The sequence below is a fragment of the Triticum aestivum genome, chromosome 2B (genome assembly GCF_018294505.1).
Source record: "Triticum aestivum cultivar Chinese Spring chromosome 2B, IWGSC CS RefSeq v2.1, whole genome shotgun sequence".
In the NCBI taxonomy this organism is placed as follows: Eukaryota; Viridiplantae; Streptophyta; class Magnoliopsida; order Poales; family Poaceae; genus Triticum; species Triticum aestivum.
The window spans coordinates 146840669-146856994 of NC_057798.1; positions in this window are offsets into that span (position 1 = coordinate 146840669).

Genomic DNA, 16326 nt, shown 5'->3' on the forward strand with positions numbered 1-16326 from the left:
ACTGCTTTTGTTTCATCAGCGTTGGCAAAAATCTGACATGGGAAATTTTCGCTTTCCCCCATTGTCTGTATGATGATTGAGAGGTTGTTCAGCTTTGGCTGTTATGCACGCAGATGTTAAGGGATAGCTAGCTACAAAAACGCAACAGAAATACTAGTATTCAAACAGCCGGCTAGGTACGTGTGCTTGTACTGGGAGATAACGCAACGGCTAGGTAGCTGATGATTGTTTCAACACAATGGCCAGGCAGCAAAATTTACAGTGTTGTGCAGCAACAACCAAACAAGTTCTGTGTATTGTGAATACTTCGAAATATTGTGTTTTGGTAAAACTATGGTATCTCATACCTACAGACAAAAATACTGTAGTTTTTGATACTTTGGTTTATATAATACTTTGCTATCAAACACACCCTCAAGTGTTGTCTTTAAGGACTCTGAAACTTTTGAACATTCAGAACACACTCAAGATTCATTCGCTTCACCGCCTTCACTCAAGATGAACACCGCCTTCACTCAAGATTCATCGACAGTTCAGGAGTGACCAAGTGAATCCAATAGCCTGATTCTATTCGTTATTTACCATTTCCTTGTTGTTTTTAGTTAGCTGTTTAAGCCTAACCTTAAGTGAACTAACTGCCAAGTGCCTAATGTGACCTTTGCGGGAGTATATAGCCCCACCTTGGGTGAATGAAATGCAAGTTTTAACGTTTCCTTTTTGCTGATATTTACCTTCTTACACTAGAAGTAGCCTGATTTTCCTTATGGCCTCTTCCCAGATCCACCATGTCGTTATGGCAACATGCATTTAGTGGCATGTACATGTAATTTTTGGGGGTATATTTTGATTATAAAGCTACAAAATTACCAGGTGCTGCCTGACAAGCTGCACATGCACTGCTTATCCATAAGAGATGAATTATATACAACTGCGTTCAGAACAGTTGGCTTAGAAGTTTCTCTTATAGTTATAGCAAATACCAAGGCCAGAATTAAAAACTTCTGACAAACAAAGTATTCGAGGGAGTAATTGTACATCGAGGAGGACGTTCTCGCATGTAGACTGTAGTCAACATCTTGCTCGGAAAATGCATAACTTCTTAAAGCACTACGATAATGGAATACAAGATAACAAATGTTGGCCTTGAATTGTTTGTACAAAGGATTAAAAGAATGCATGGATCTCGAATAGATGCAGACACAGTTGAAAGAGGAAATAAAATAACAAGCTGATGCAGTAAACAGCTCGAAGAGATGAGATCATAGTGGCAAAAAATAACTATTGGCTCAACTGTCCGCTTGTTCTGGAAGATGGGCATGCACTAGTCTCCATCAGTGATCCTCTGGATGTCTACATCGAGGATATGGGAGAGGAGGTCCCGGTCTTGCCATTCCCTCATATTTAAACTGCAGGTTGGAGCAAGAATTCAGGATGTGTTTGATAGCAAAGTATTATATAAACCAAAGTATCAAAAACTACAGTATTTTTGTCTGTAGGTATGAGATACCATAGTTTTACCAAAACACAATATTTCGAAGTATTCACAATACACAGAACCTGTTTGGTTGTTGCTGCACAACGCTGTAAATTTTGCTGCCTGGCCATTGTGTTGAAACAATCATCAGCTACCTAGCCGTTGCGTTATCTCCCAGTACAAGCACACGTACCTAGCCGGCTGTTTGAATACTAGTATTTCTGTTGGGTTTTTGTAGCTAGCTATCCCTTAACATCTGCGTGCATAACAGCCAAAGCTGAACAACCTCTCAATCATCATACAGACAATGGGGGAAAGCGAAAATTTCTCATGTCAGATTTTTGCCAACGCTGATGAAACAAAAGCAGTGTGTTCAAGTACTGCAGCCGCAGGTAACGAACAACTATGAGACCTCAGCTCAGACAGTTTGTACTTACACACATGGGTGCCTACTTCCTACGCAGACCCTTCTTTTCGATTGCTCTGTTTTTTAAAAAGAGGTTTCAGGTTCTTTTTTTATGCAAAGAAAAAACTGCAGTTTCGCCAATACTACAGTATTAAAATCACAGTTGTTAGAGGCAACCAAACAGGTCATTGTAAATATAACTGTGGTAATCTCACAAACTGTAGTATTCTCAAAATACTTAGAAAATACTTTGCTATCAAACGGGGCCTGAGTCTTGTTACAGTAAGTTTTAATCGAGGTCTCCAATGCATTTAGTTTAATGGCTATGTGAACACATCTGTTTATCATGTATCAAAAAAAATACAACAACGGTTACATTATGTGACTTCTGAACCAAAATTAGATTGGCGCTCCTCGTCGCTTCCTCCCCGGTAAGGCACTACCTTCATGTGTATCCTGAGCATGACTTGTAACAAAATGAGCAAATGAGCTATGAGGAGGTATCCTTGATTCCCATGAAATTAAAATGAATCTTGTTCCGGTCTGACACTAGGATCTGTTAGCAATTTCCCAAATGTCACACTTAGCAATTCTTCCATTATTGACACATTAACTGTACAACGATTTCATGCTAAATGGATGCAAAGCAAGGTCCGTTATGTCCACCGGATGGCCTTGTTCTATAAGCATGGTTGGCTGCATACCATATATGGATAGGTTTCTTTCATTCATTCTTATCCCCTTTTCCAATATGCCACGCCAGAACTAAACATCAAGGTTCCTTCTCAACACATCCGTGAACATTTTTATAGAGACAAGTGAACCTTGCGCACTATGCAACACCTTGGCATATTCATCTGCTATTTCTAGGAGTCGTGGATGTTGCATGGGGTCTACGCTTCCGAACATCTTGAAAAGGTATCTCAATTGATCATAAGATAGAACAGTTAGGAAAATAGGTTTCACCGATCCAAATCAAGCTAGTCTTTCAAGTCTACTTGTGATGATGATCTTGCTTCCTCTTCCCATTGTTATGACAAAGCAGAGAAACTTTTGGCAATCATTGTCACCTATATCAGAAGCAAACTCAATAACTACCAGAACCATCCCAAACATGGTCCTTACATGCTCAAGTATTCTCAAAAGGTTATCTCCATTCAAGTGCAAAATAAGGAGAAGCGTGGGCCAACCCTTTCATCGCCACACGAATGAGCAACCAAAGTCTTCTTCCCAACTGTAACACCTCCTATGATTGGAAGAATGGCCGGTGCATGATCACCAGGAAGGTCGTTGTGCTGCATTAAGAAAGTCAAGAGCTTTTGCTTCTTAGCATGTCAACTGAACATGAAGTTTCGGTGTAAAGATACATATCTTAAGGCCTATGAGACATGCGCTCGCAACCACTGAGAAGCAGAACAAATTATGTCATATGAGCAACAACAATTTCTAAGCTTTCGAAGGCACCATGTAACTCAGGGCGCATGGCCTTATCAGTTATTGTTCTAGGAGGCTTACAAGCTAATGCTAGATGACTCATTGTTGCTAACCTCTACACCATCCTGGAGGGTTCGGTAGTTTGAGTTGTGCAACACACTGTATCCTCGGTACATGGTCTCTGAGAGCGTCTTGAGGTGCGCCATCATCCCGGAGTTGGTTATGTATCGCGTGTCCGCCTCCTCAGCAATGGTGCAAACTCTCATCAGAAGATGTTGCAACCTCTCCGCCACCTTCCCCTCCAAGTGTGGATGACTCGAATGGTACTTGCTCAATAGGAAGGAGATGAAACGGCTCACAAGTTCACCTGCAACGACAGACATAGCAACCTCCATGGATGGAGTTGATGAGGTAAGCCGTTGTTCGGTCTCTGAACAAATGTAACGAGGTTTTATGCTCTGCCAAGTGTTGCATAGACTCTTGTCCACTTAGACAAGTCTCTAGGGAAGCAAAATAGAGAAGTCTCAGGGATGTCTGACTGCGCCGAGCAGATGAGTTGCACACAGGTCGAAGACTAGTGCATCCTTATCTTCCAGAACATGCAGGTATGTCAGATATTGTCGACGTACGACAATCTATGCGCCCAGAGGCCCTTCTCCGTTCGGTTAGGGCTAGCAACACACAAAGAGCAGAATCAACCACGAAGCGAGCAATCAGTTTACCCAGGTTCGGGCCGCTGTGAAGCGTAAAACCCTACTCCTGCTTTGGTGGAATATGAGTGGAAATGCCCAAGTTACAAGAGAGTGCAACCTTGCCGACAAGGAGCTCGGGAGGTGCAGCTAGCTAATGCAAATGGGCAGGGTGTTAACCCTTGTAAAGGTTGTTGACGGTGTCCTGGACTAGGGGGTATTCACCACGTCGTCTCCCGATCAGGTGGATTGGGCCGAGGATCCCCATGGCCGTATACTCATGGGCCAGTCCGGACAGCTGCCGCATACAAGGAAGAATCAGCAAGACTTGGCGATCAAGACAAGGACTCCTCCCCCACCGGCGTATTCGGCTAGGACTCTTGTTATCCTAGGCCTCTGGTGCATTATATAAACCGGGGCCAGGCTAGTCGATAGACATATACAACAACAATTACGACAATCATACCATAGGCTAGCTTCTAGGGTTTAGCCTCCTTGATCTCGTGGTAGATCTACTCTTGTAATACCCACATCATCAATATCAATCAAGCAGGACGTAGGGTTTTACCTCCATCAAGAGGGCCCGAACCTGGGTAAAACATCGTGTCCCTTGCCTCCTGTTACCATTGATCTTAAGACGCACTGCTTGGGACCCCCTACCCGAGATCCGCCGGTTTTGACACCAACATTGGTGCTTTCATTGAGAGTTCCGCTGTGTGATCGGCGAAAGGATCAATGGCTCGACTGCAGGTCAACTGCGATGTCGGCTTCTTCGTCACCAGTTCGACTGGTCACCTTGGCTTGACCGAGGACCGCGGCCTACCTCCGATCGTCATGTTCGGATGAAGGCCTTCATCAACACCAACTCCGATCTCTATCAAGATCATGGAGGAGTCATCCATGGAGCTCGGGGGCTCAACGTCAACATTGCCCTCAGGCGACCGTGCTATTTTTCTGGACAACAAACTTGTATCCGCTGCCACCACCTCATCGAGTGTCGTCTAAACGATTACTTTGGTGGAATTATGCGGAATTAAGTCTACAACAGCCCTGCAAAAAATTTCGTCAAGTTCCGATGGAGAAATCTCCGGCAATCTCCGATATACCGGAGCCCTGTTGAATCTGGACGAGAATCCGGACGAGTTTAGGGCGTGGTATCCAGCGTCTAGCTCGGATGTCCTTTGGAGGATCCAACCGTTAATTTGCTGCAGAATTCCCTTATCTACCACCTGCCAAGAATTCAGCTCGATCCAATCGTCCAAACTCCGGGAAACTTCCGATTAGTGCATCACTTTTTGGATCTGTTCTCTGCGCGAAAACGAATCCGACCCGAGTTCGTCTTTTTTATGAACGGGATTTCGGACATCCTTTTTGAAGGAACTTTTGTATGGGGTATTGTGTTTTGTTCCCGAACACGTCCCACTAACTTTAAGATCTTTTGAACATGATCTTCAACATCATGCTGGTGTCAAACCAGTCCGGCAATATTGCTCCACGGCTGCCGACCTGCGCTAGACACATCGTCACTTTGTTGAGCCAAGCTCAACTTCTTCGGATCATCATCTTGGCAAGCCGAACAAGAGTCCGGCATCGCGAAGGATAAATCATCACCAACATCGCCGCCCCATGGATTACACGGAGCGGGCATACCGGCATCGCCGCACGGTCGCTTCATCAAGCCGGCATCGACCACGTCACGACCTGCATCGGCAGGGCCGCACTATTGCTTCTTCAAGCTGGTGTCCATCACGCCGACCTACTTCGACATCTCGGCTGGACCGGGGGCTTCGCCATCCCTTCATCAATCTACTCCGGACACTTCGGCGTCACTAGCCGACCAGGCATGGGTGCACGGATCGAGTCCCAATTTTGGGAATCACCTTCTTTCGGATTGCTACAACAAATAAACCAGGTGCTATTAATCCTAGTATTTCTTTTTGCTCGTTTGGGTTAAATTTTTCCCAAGGAATTATTACTCTGGTTAGTCCTGCATATGTACACAGGTCTATCAAATGGTGGCCGCATTATCGACGGTCGCATGATGGTTCGGTCAGTTTCCGTACATAGTTCGGCGAACGCTGCATCCGGAACTCGGACCGACCTGTGAATCCAGGCTTTGCCATGCCTTTATTGCATTACGCCGACGACCTGCATCGACATCGACTTCGGCGCCAGGCCATATTTCTTTTATTACTCACTTTGCATAAATTATTTATTATGCAATGATTTTTTTTACTATTATCTCTGGTTTGCACTATTTTTTGTGCATAGGAAAATGATCCAGCCGGACTATATCCTTTGACGTCACCTCGGCTGGACGGGGGGCTTCGTCAACACTTCATTACCCCATGCCAGGAACTTCGGCATCACTCTGCCGTCCTACATTGACCATGCCATGTCACCACTTCACAGTGCCGAGCTCTTTGCTCCGCCACCTCGGGACCAGCTTGGGGGATAGAACCCTGTCCCGCATCAAGCTCGGACCGCATCATCAATACCGAACAAATTAACCAGCTAAGTTGCCTTCATGCTCAAAGTTTTAAAATTTCTAACTTGTGTTCGGTTCGACCAAGCATTATAATTTTTGGAAAAAAGTTGCTTGTAAAAATCTTCCTTGTCGAAACTTTGTTCGCACACACTTGACGCGCTACCCGCGCTCATTATACCTGGGGGCTTCTTTAACAGAAGCTTATTAATTCGGGCTTTATGCCCAACACATGTGTCACACTTCCGCATGTACCTTTTATTCACCATTATATGCATCAATATGACTTAAGTTTTGGCCAAGCTGGGTTGCCTGGCTCCTGTGCTTACCCCTACGTTCCTGATTGTTCGGCTAGGTGGTAAAGGGAGCACCTCTGCGATTCTTATTGCCGGGTCAGCCGGATGTGTACCTCAGACTGGGTGAAGCCGAAAGCTAGCGTTCTTAAGGGAATACTCGGTCGGTGAACTAAAAGATGATTTCTTACCTATTTATTTACCTGCCCCCAGATGTTTTTCTGCTCTTTTCGCAGTCCGGACATGCACTTTAGAGCATGCCTCCCAGGAAAAGGAACCCCTAACAGAACTATTCTCCCTGGAAGATGTTTCTTACTAACCATGTAATATAACATAACTAGTTGGGCACTTGTCTGATAAAGCACTAATGACCCCTACGCCTGGTCTCCACGCATGCCCCGGTTCTTATAACCGCGAGGGTATTCGGACACACTCCGGACTATTGGGTCCAGAGGTTGAAGCGAAAAGGTACGCTACGACAAACGATCTACAATCCGGCTAGAAGGCATTCTACATGTCACCTTACATTTTATAGTCAACTTTTACCCAAGTCGCTTGGGGGCTCTTATGTTTATTTGAGCCGTTTCATACTAAGTGTTTTTCTTCTTAGTCGTTGCAAAGTTAAAGCACGGCAGAAGCACTTTTTTCTAAAGTCCAATTTTCGGATTGGCACTGAACACTTGATCTTGATCGGACGTCATGTTTTTACTGACGTTTTTTGGTTTACCAAGCTTTTGGCACTTTTAAACTATTTGTGTGTTTTCAGCACAAGTCTCGCAGTGCAACGCCGGACACCTTTTGAGATTCGGCAAAAACATTCTCGGATATTGCTATATATGCATTAGTTTCGAATTGTGTCTTCGGTCAATAGTTGGGTTGCCCGGCTCCCGCGCTTGCCTCCTATGTTCCTCTTTGTTCGGCTAGGTGTGCAAAGGGAGAACCACTGCGATTGTGCTTCCAGCTCGCATGGTCAAGCACCTCAGTGGAGAAAGCCGAAAACTGACTGTCACAATAGGTGTAAACTGGTCAGCGATCTGATGACTATATTAAATGACGGGCCATTCATTGGACGAAGTGTTTCCGGCTTGACCTCGACTGTCGTCGAACACTATCGGGGGCTATTAACTGGCCTCCCAAACTAAATCCTCGATATTTTGCTCTTACATTGGAGCAGAGGTTTCATGATCATGCTTAGCATGACAACCCAAAGAAAGGAACCGATAGCGGGACTATTTTCTTTGGAAGACATTTCTTCTGTTAAACAGTAATATAACATATCTCTCCGCGTACCTTTGTTTATAAAACCGTATGGCCAGATTGCCTTGTTTGTTGTAAATCTTTGCCCTCATAAAGGCTTTATAAAGTAGGACAAACACTCCTCGGCTATTGGCCGAGGAGGTGGAAGCCGATGGTCGGTCAACAAAGTTTTGTACAATGCGGATCCGAGCATTAATGACGTAAAGTACTTGGATACATTGAGTCATTACACATAATTTGTGATTTTACTATGGATATTGATCCTTAATCCGGCCACCCGTGCCCGCATTAAGGCTCGGGGGCTACTGGGCTTCGGGCTTATTATTTACAAATATTAAAGGGGCACATTGATCCCCTGATCTGGTGTTGCCAACCGACCAGTGTCTCGGGGGCTACTGCATTGCTTGTTCTATGCAGAAAATCTTAAGTGCAATACAGTTTCTGAGGAGATTTTGATCCTCAGGTTGGTCGGCCGCACCCAACCTGAGTCTCGAGGACTGAGCATGCCGCTTTTTGTGTCCCGAAGTATTCTGCCGAGCTAGGACTTGATCCTCAGACCGATTTTGCAAATCAACCTGAGTCTCAGCGGCTACGGGGATCAGCGGTCTTATGTCATCCTTCAGGTGCATCTCGGGTTTTAGACCGATACATACCTTGAGGGCTACTGGCTATATATCTCGTGAGTGAATAAATTACATCAATAAAAAATATTGACAAAAATCGGCCAACATTCGGGGTGGTGCACCACCTCAGCAGCAGTCCGGCATAAAGCTCGGGCGCTAGTGGCTGGCTCCATAGAGGGCACTTCCGGCATTAAGCTCGGCTAAACTCCTTCAAACTTCTTTTAACCAAGGTGATTTATGACACCTCGGATATAGTCCGGCGTTGGAGCTCGTATATGTAGTCCGGCGTTGGAGCTCGGATACGTAGTCCGGCGTTGGAGCTCGGATACCGTCCGGCGTTGGAGCTCGGATACATAGTCCGGCGTTAGAGCTGGGAAGCAGTCCGGCATTGGTGCTCGGCTGCAAAAGATACCTCGAATGCAGTCCAGCGTTGGAGCTCGGGCGCAAGAGGACGTTGCCGCCCGTGAACAACTTCAAACCCGAGGCATGGCATAAAGATAACAAGGCATTGATAAAGGCCGTAAACTTAAAGGGGCTCCTCGGATACCCAACGTGTAAACTCGTCGAATGCATTTCGGCGATCCTCAAGATAGAAGATGAGAAGATTTGTTGAACCAGTTTTCAAGACCGGTAACCGAAGATGAAGAACAGTTCGGAAGAATCGAGCAGCATCCCTAACTTGAAGACTGGTTCAGGGGGCTACTGACGGTGTCCTGGACTAGGGGGTATTCACCACGTCGTCTCCCGATCAGGTGGATTGGGCCGAGGATCCCCATAGCCGTATACTCATGGGCCAGTCCGGACAGCTGCCGCATACAAGGAAGAATCAACAAGACTTGGCGATCAAGACAAGGACTCCTCCCCCACCGGCGTATTCGGCCAGGACTCTTGTTATCCTAGGCCTCTGGTGCATTATATAAACCGGGGCCAGGCTAGTCGATAGACATATACAACAACAATTACGACAATCATACCATAGGTTAGCTTCTAGGGTTTAGCCTCCTTGATCTCGTCGTAGATCTACTCTTGTAATACCCACATCATCAATATCAATCAAGCAGGACGTAGGGTTTTACCTCCATCAAGAGGGCCCGAACCTGGGTAAAACATCGTGTCCCTTGCCTCCTGTTACCATTGATCTTAAGACGCACTGCTTGGGACCCCCTACCCGAGATCCGCCGGTTTTGACACCGACAGTTGTCGTGGGCCTCCTTTTATAAATGAAAGGGGCTACCATAGTGGCAAAATAGTAATTACAAAGGGTGCATAGTGGCTACAATGCTATCATACCTAACCCTGACGGTATAGGACAAGAGAATTAATTGCTCGTCGTTAGGTGTCACGCTGGGATGAATGCCAGCAAGGGAGTGATGCTCCACCTGTGCCGTCAGCCGAACTACCTTCTATTCTACTGAAACACCATCTCGACGGGTGTCAGTAAAGTCGATCTTCAGGCGGCGAGCTGCCACGTGCCCTAACAAGCTTCACCTAATCGCCTGCGCGCTTGCCATCTGTCGATGAGCCTCTGACAAGCTGCTGAGCTGGAGCGATGGAGGGAGTTTGCCGATCTGGAGCTTGCTAACTCGAACCTTGTCGACTTGGAGCTTGCCGACAACCTGAGTCTTGATCTTCAGTACTTAGTACTTCTCGATGACCTACCTCGAGGTATTCTTCATGGTTTTTATCTACCAAGTATTGAGTACTTGGAATAAGTCGTCTTCCACCAAGTCCTTCCCCGTGAGGAGGCTGCCACTGTCTATGCATAGCCAGGGGTATTGAACACCCATTTTCTATACACCGACAGGAGCCCCGGGGCCTGGGCTAGACGCGTGCGAAGCATCATTTGGGCTAGGCCCAAAACAATGCACAGACAAACGTGGCAGATGATAACTGTCGTAATGATGATTTTTTCTGAACGCCCACGTTGGCACATTAAATACAGGACATGGGAGTGGTGGAGTGAAACGACAACTTGGGTCATGTGCCTGAAAAAGTGTAGCCACGTTGGACGGAAAAAGGCCAGCCCCTGCGCTTCCCCATAAAAAGGCATTTGCGGGAGCATTGCTCATTTTACCTCCTTCGCCTCCAATCCATCTCGCCTCTCCTGTCTTCTTCTTCCCTGCGCAAGAACGGAACCTTGCTTCTCCGCACGATTCTCCCATTACTGCCTTCATCCTTGCTTCCCCCGCCAAATCCGCCTTCTCCCTCCACCAAATCCACTAACTACCATGGCTCCCAAGATAGGGGCAAAGAAGTCGGTGGATGAGGAAGCGGAAAGAAGGAAGGTCGTCATGACGACGATGCAGATGGAAAATGTCACCTTCCTTGCAGCTGGATGTCTCGGACCTCACAAATAGGTATTCGTACATGTGGGGGAAAAAGACCAAGGATCGCGAAGGCATTGCTGTACTGCTAGGAAGCACCCCGACCTCTGATTGATAAGTATCCGTTCTTCGCGGATTATTTTTGCTGTGGTTTGATTTTCCCCTTCTCGGATTTCTTTGATGAGGTGATGCAGACATACGGTTTCTGAGTTTTGGATTTTGCTCCAAATGCGGTCACATGTATGTCCGATTTCGCCCATATGTGCGAGAACTTTCTGGGGGTAGTTCCAAATGTGCCCCTATTTGGCCACTTCTACATGCCGCGAATTGAGGGTGATGCCCTTTCCGGCAGTGTCACTTTGATTTACCGGACTGGGATGAAGGAACGGTACCTTGAAGTTAAGCTCCACATCAAGTGGGTTGAATGGAGAGCCGATTGGTGCTGGATCAAGCAAAAGGACTTCGCGTACTATTGCCACCCAAGGGCTAAGAGGATCAAGAGGGGCCCACACTAGTCTGACTTGGACCGAATGATGGCAAGCTGAATTGGCTCTAGAGCGGAATCTAAGCTTGGCGGCCTAGGGGCTAATGATACATCTCCGTCGTATCAACTTTTCCAAACACTTATTCTCTTGTTTTGGACTCTAATTTGCATGATTTGAATGAAACTAACCCGAACTGATGTTGTTTTCAGCAGAACTTACATGGTGTTATTTTTGTGCAGAAATAAAAGTTCTCGGAATTGGATGAAACTTTTTGGAGAATTATTTAAAAATACTGGAGCAAAGACCCACTAGAGGGGGGGCCTTGATACCCACTAGGAACCAAGGCACGCCGCCTGGTGGGTAGTGGGCCCCTCGAGGCCCGCTGATCCTAATCAGGATACTATAAATTCCTATTTCCCGAGAAAAAAATCAGGGAGGAAGTTTCATTGCATTTTACGATACGGAGTCGCTGCCACCTCATGTTCTTCATTGGGAGGCCTGATCTGGAGTACGTCCGGGGCTCCGGAGAGGGGGATCTTCCGTCTTCGTCATCATCAACCAACCCCCATCACCAATTTTATGATGCTCACCGCCGGGAGTGAGTAATTCCTTCGTAGGCTCACTAGACGGTGCTGAGTTGGATGAGATTCATCATGTAGTCGAGTTAGTTTTGTTAGGGCTTGATCTCTAGTATCCACTATGTTTTGAGATTGATGTTGCTATAACTTTGCTAATTCTTAATGCTTGTCACTAGGGCCCGAGTACCATGATTTCATATTTGAACCATTTATGTTTTCACCAATATATTTGTGTTCTTGATCCGATCTTGCAAGTTATATGCACCTCTTACGTGTTATGATCCGCATACCCCAAGGTGACAATAATTGAGGTTATTTCTGGTGATTACCATAATTTGAGAAGTTCATGTATTCATATGTGTTAATGCTTTGTTCCCGTTCTCTATTAAAAGGAGGCCTTAATATCCCTTAGTTTTTTTATGGACCCCGCTGCCATGGAGGGTAGGACAAAAGATGTCATGCAAATAGTTTTCCATAAGCACGTATAACTATTTACGGAATACATGCCTACATTACATTGATGAATTGGAACTAGTTCCGTGTCGCCCTAGGTTATGACTGTTATATAATGAATACTATCCAATATTATCACCGGTCCAATGCCTACAAGTTTTTCATATATTGTTCTTGCTAAGTTACTATTGCCGTTACTATTGTTACAACTACTACAAAGCTATTGGTGCTACCATTATTGTTACTGTTGCTATCATTGCTAATGTTATGAAACTATCATACTACTGTGCTACGGATCACTTTCTTGCAGATATTTAGTCTTCAGGTGTGGTTGAATTGACAACTCAACTGCTAATACTTTCAAGTATTATTTGGATCCCCTTGTGTCGAATCAATAAATTTGGGTTGAATACTCTACCCTCGAAAACTGTTGTGATCCCCTATACTTGTAGGTTATCAAGACCTTTTTCTGGCGTTATTGTTGGGGAGCATAGCTATATTTGTTGAGTCACTTGGGATTTATATTTGTTGATCAATATGAAGAATCTTAAGGATGATAGAACCAAGATCGTTCCCTCTAAGATGGGGGGGGGGGGGTAAGTGATACGTCTCCAACGTATCTATAATTTTTTATTGTTCCATGCTATTATATTATCTGTTTTGGATGTTTTATATGCATTAATATGCCATTTCATATTATTTTTGGGACTAACCTATTAACCTAGAGCCCAGTGCTAGTTTCTGTTTTTTCCTTGTTTTTGCGTTTTGCAGAAAAGGAATACCAAACGGAGTCCAAACGGAATGAAACCTTCACGATGATTTTTCTTGGACTAGAAGACAACCAGGAGACTTGGAGATGAAGTCGGAGGAGCCACGAGGCGGCCACAAGGATGGAGGGTGCGCCCCCACCCTTGTGGGCCCCCGTGACCCTCCGGACCTAATTCTTTCGCCTATATATTATCATATATCCCCAAACCACCAGAGGCATCCACGAAAACACTTTTTCGCCGCCGCAACCTTCTGTACCCGTGAGATCCCATCTAGGGACCTTTTCCGGCACCCTGCCGGGGGGGGGATTCTATCATGGAGGACTTCTACATCAACTCTATCGCCCTTTCGATGAAGCATGAGTAGTTTACCGCAGACCTACGGGTCTATAGCTAGTAGCTAGATGGCTTCTTCTCTTTCTTTGGTTCTCAATACCATGTTCTCCTCGATGTTCTTGGAGATCTATTCGATGTAATACTTTTCTTGCGGTGTGTTTGCCGAGATCCGATGAATTGTGGATTTGTGATCAGCTTATCTATGAATATTATTTGAATCTTCTCTGGATTCTTATATGCATGATTTGATATCTTCGTAATTCTCTTCGAACTACCGGTTTGGTTTGGCCAACTAGATTGGTTTTTCTTGCAATGGTAGAAGTGCTTAGCTTTGGGTTCAATCTTGCAGTGTCCTTTCCCAGTGACAGTAGGGCAGCAAGGCACGTATTGTATTATTGCCATCGAGGATAAAAAGATGGGGTTTTCATCATATTGCTTGAGTTAATTCCTCTACATCATGCCATCTTACTTAATGCGTTACTCCGTTCTTTATAAACTTAATACTCTAGATGCATGCTGGATAGCGGTTGATGTGTGGAGTAATAGTAGTAGATGCAGAATTGTTTCGGTCTACTTGACACGGACGTGATGCCTATATTCATGATCATTGCCTTAGATATCGTCATAACTTTGCGATTTTCTATCAATTGCTCGTCAGTAATTTGTTCACCCACTGTGTTATTTGCTATCTTGAGAGAAGCCTCTAGTGAAACCTATGGCCCCGGGGTCTATTTTTCATCATCAAAGTTTTCGATCTACTATTTTGCAATCTTTTACTTTCCGATCTATAAACCAAACATACCAAAAATATTTACTTTATCGTTTATCTATCTCTATCAGAGCTCACTTTTGCAAATAACCATGAAGGGATTGACAACCCCTTATCCCGTTGGGTGCAAGTTGTTTGATTGTTTTTGTAGGTATTCGGTGATTTGTGCGTTGTGTCTTACTGGATTGATACCTTGGTTCTCAAACTGAGGCTCTACTTTGCTGCATCACCCTTTCCTCTTCAAGGGAAAAACTAACGCAAGCTCAAGAAGTAGCAGTAAGGAACTGTTATCTAGCTCTGCACTTGATTCACCTTTTGTTTTGAGTAAGCTTGCAACACCATCACCTATTATTAATCCTGATATGTCACAAGTAATTGATGATACTACTTCTGCTATGAATGATGCTATTGATGATCCTAGTACTTTGCTTGATAAGAATGTGCCAATAGGTGAATTTCTTGATGAATAACTTGCTAGAGCTAAAGATTGAGAATGCTAAAATTGATGAGATTACTAAAACTGATGAAGTTATTGAAACTAAAAATTATGAAACACCTGTTAGACCTAGCTCTCCTAGATATGAATTGCCTAAGGTGCCTGAGGGTTATGTTATGGATGGAGAAGTTGCTAGGGACTTTCTTACTTGTAAGGATAGAGATGATCTTAAGAAATTACTATGCAAGTTGAAAGAAAAATCTTTGAATGCTAGAACAAAATATGAACCTAAGTTTGCTACTTCGCCTATCTTTATTACTGATAAGGATTATGAATTACTTTGATTGAATATGATCCTTTCCATGGCTATGAAACTAAAACTGTTGTGGCACGTCTTACTAAATTAAATGATATAGCCACCCTATTTGCTCATGATAAAAAAATCGCTAATACTATATTCTCAAGTTATTTCCTTTCTCATTAATGGGTGATGCTAGGATATGGTACAATACTCTTGCTCTTGGTTGTGTGCGTGGTCCCCAGGATATGATTTATTACTTCTGTGAAAAATATTTTCTTGCTCATAAGAAACAAGCTGCCTTACACGAAATATTTAACTTTGTGCAAATTGAAGAAGAGAGTCTCCCACAAGCCTGGGAAGGCTTCTCCAATTACTTAATGCTTTGCCTGATCATCCTCTTAAGAAAAATGAAATACTTGGTATCTTCTATAATGGACTAACTGATGCTTCTAGGGACTACCTAGATGTTGTGCTGGTTGTGTTTTCAGGGAACAAACTATTGAACAAGCTGAAGAACTATTGAATGATATACGAAAGAACTATGATAATTCGACACTTCTTGAACCACCGCCTAAACCCACTCCGAAGAAGAGGGGTATTTTATTTCTTAGTCTTGAAGATATGCAAGAGGCAAAGAAATGTATGAAAGAAAAAGATATTAAAGCTGAAGATGTTAAGAATTTACTGCCTACTGAAGAAATGCATGATCTTGCCGCACCACCACATGTGGTAGACGTAAATTATTTTATAAAGTTTGATGAAGGTGATATTCCTTATAATAAATCTCCCAGTCAATGCTTGTATGAATTTGACAATTACATTATTAAGCAAGATCATTTTAATGCAAATCTTATGAGACAATTGAATGAAATGCATACATGACTGATCGCTTGAGTGACTTGCTATTTAGAATTGTTAATGATGTCAGAGGTTCTAGTAAACATGCTTCTATGGTCCAAACTCAGTTAGAACAAGTTGCTAAATCTCAAGGTGAATTGCTCAATGAAATGAATAATAATATGAATGATCATGCTGTTAGAGTAATGACTAGAGGAGGTAAATGAATTAGGAGCCACTTTATCATGAAGGTCACCTTAAAAGAATTGAACATGACTCTCAAAGAATTAATGTTGATGCACCTAGTCCTTCTAAATAAAAAAGGAAAAGGAAAAATGATAGGACTTTGCATACTTCTAGTGAACCTGAGGTAGAAAAA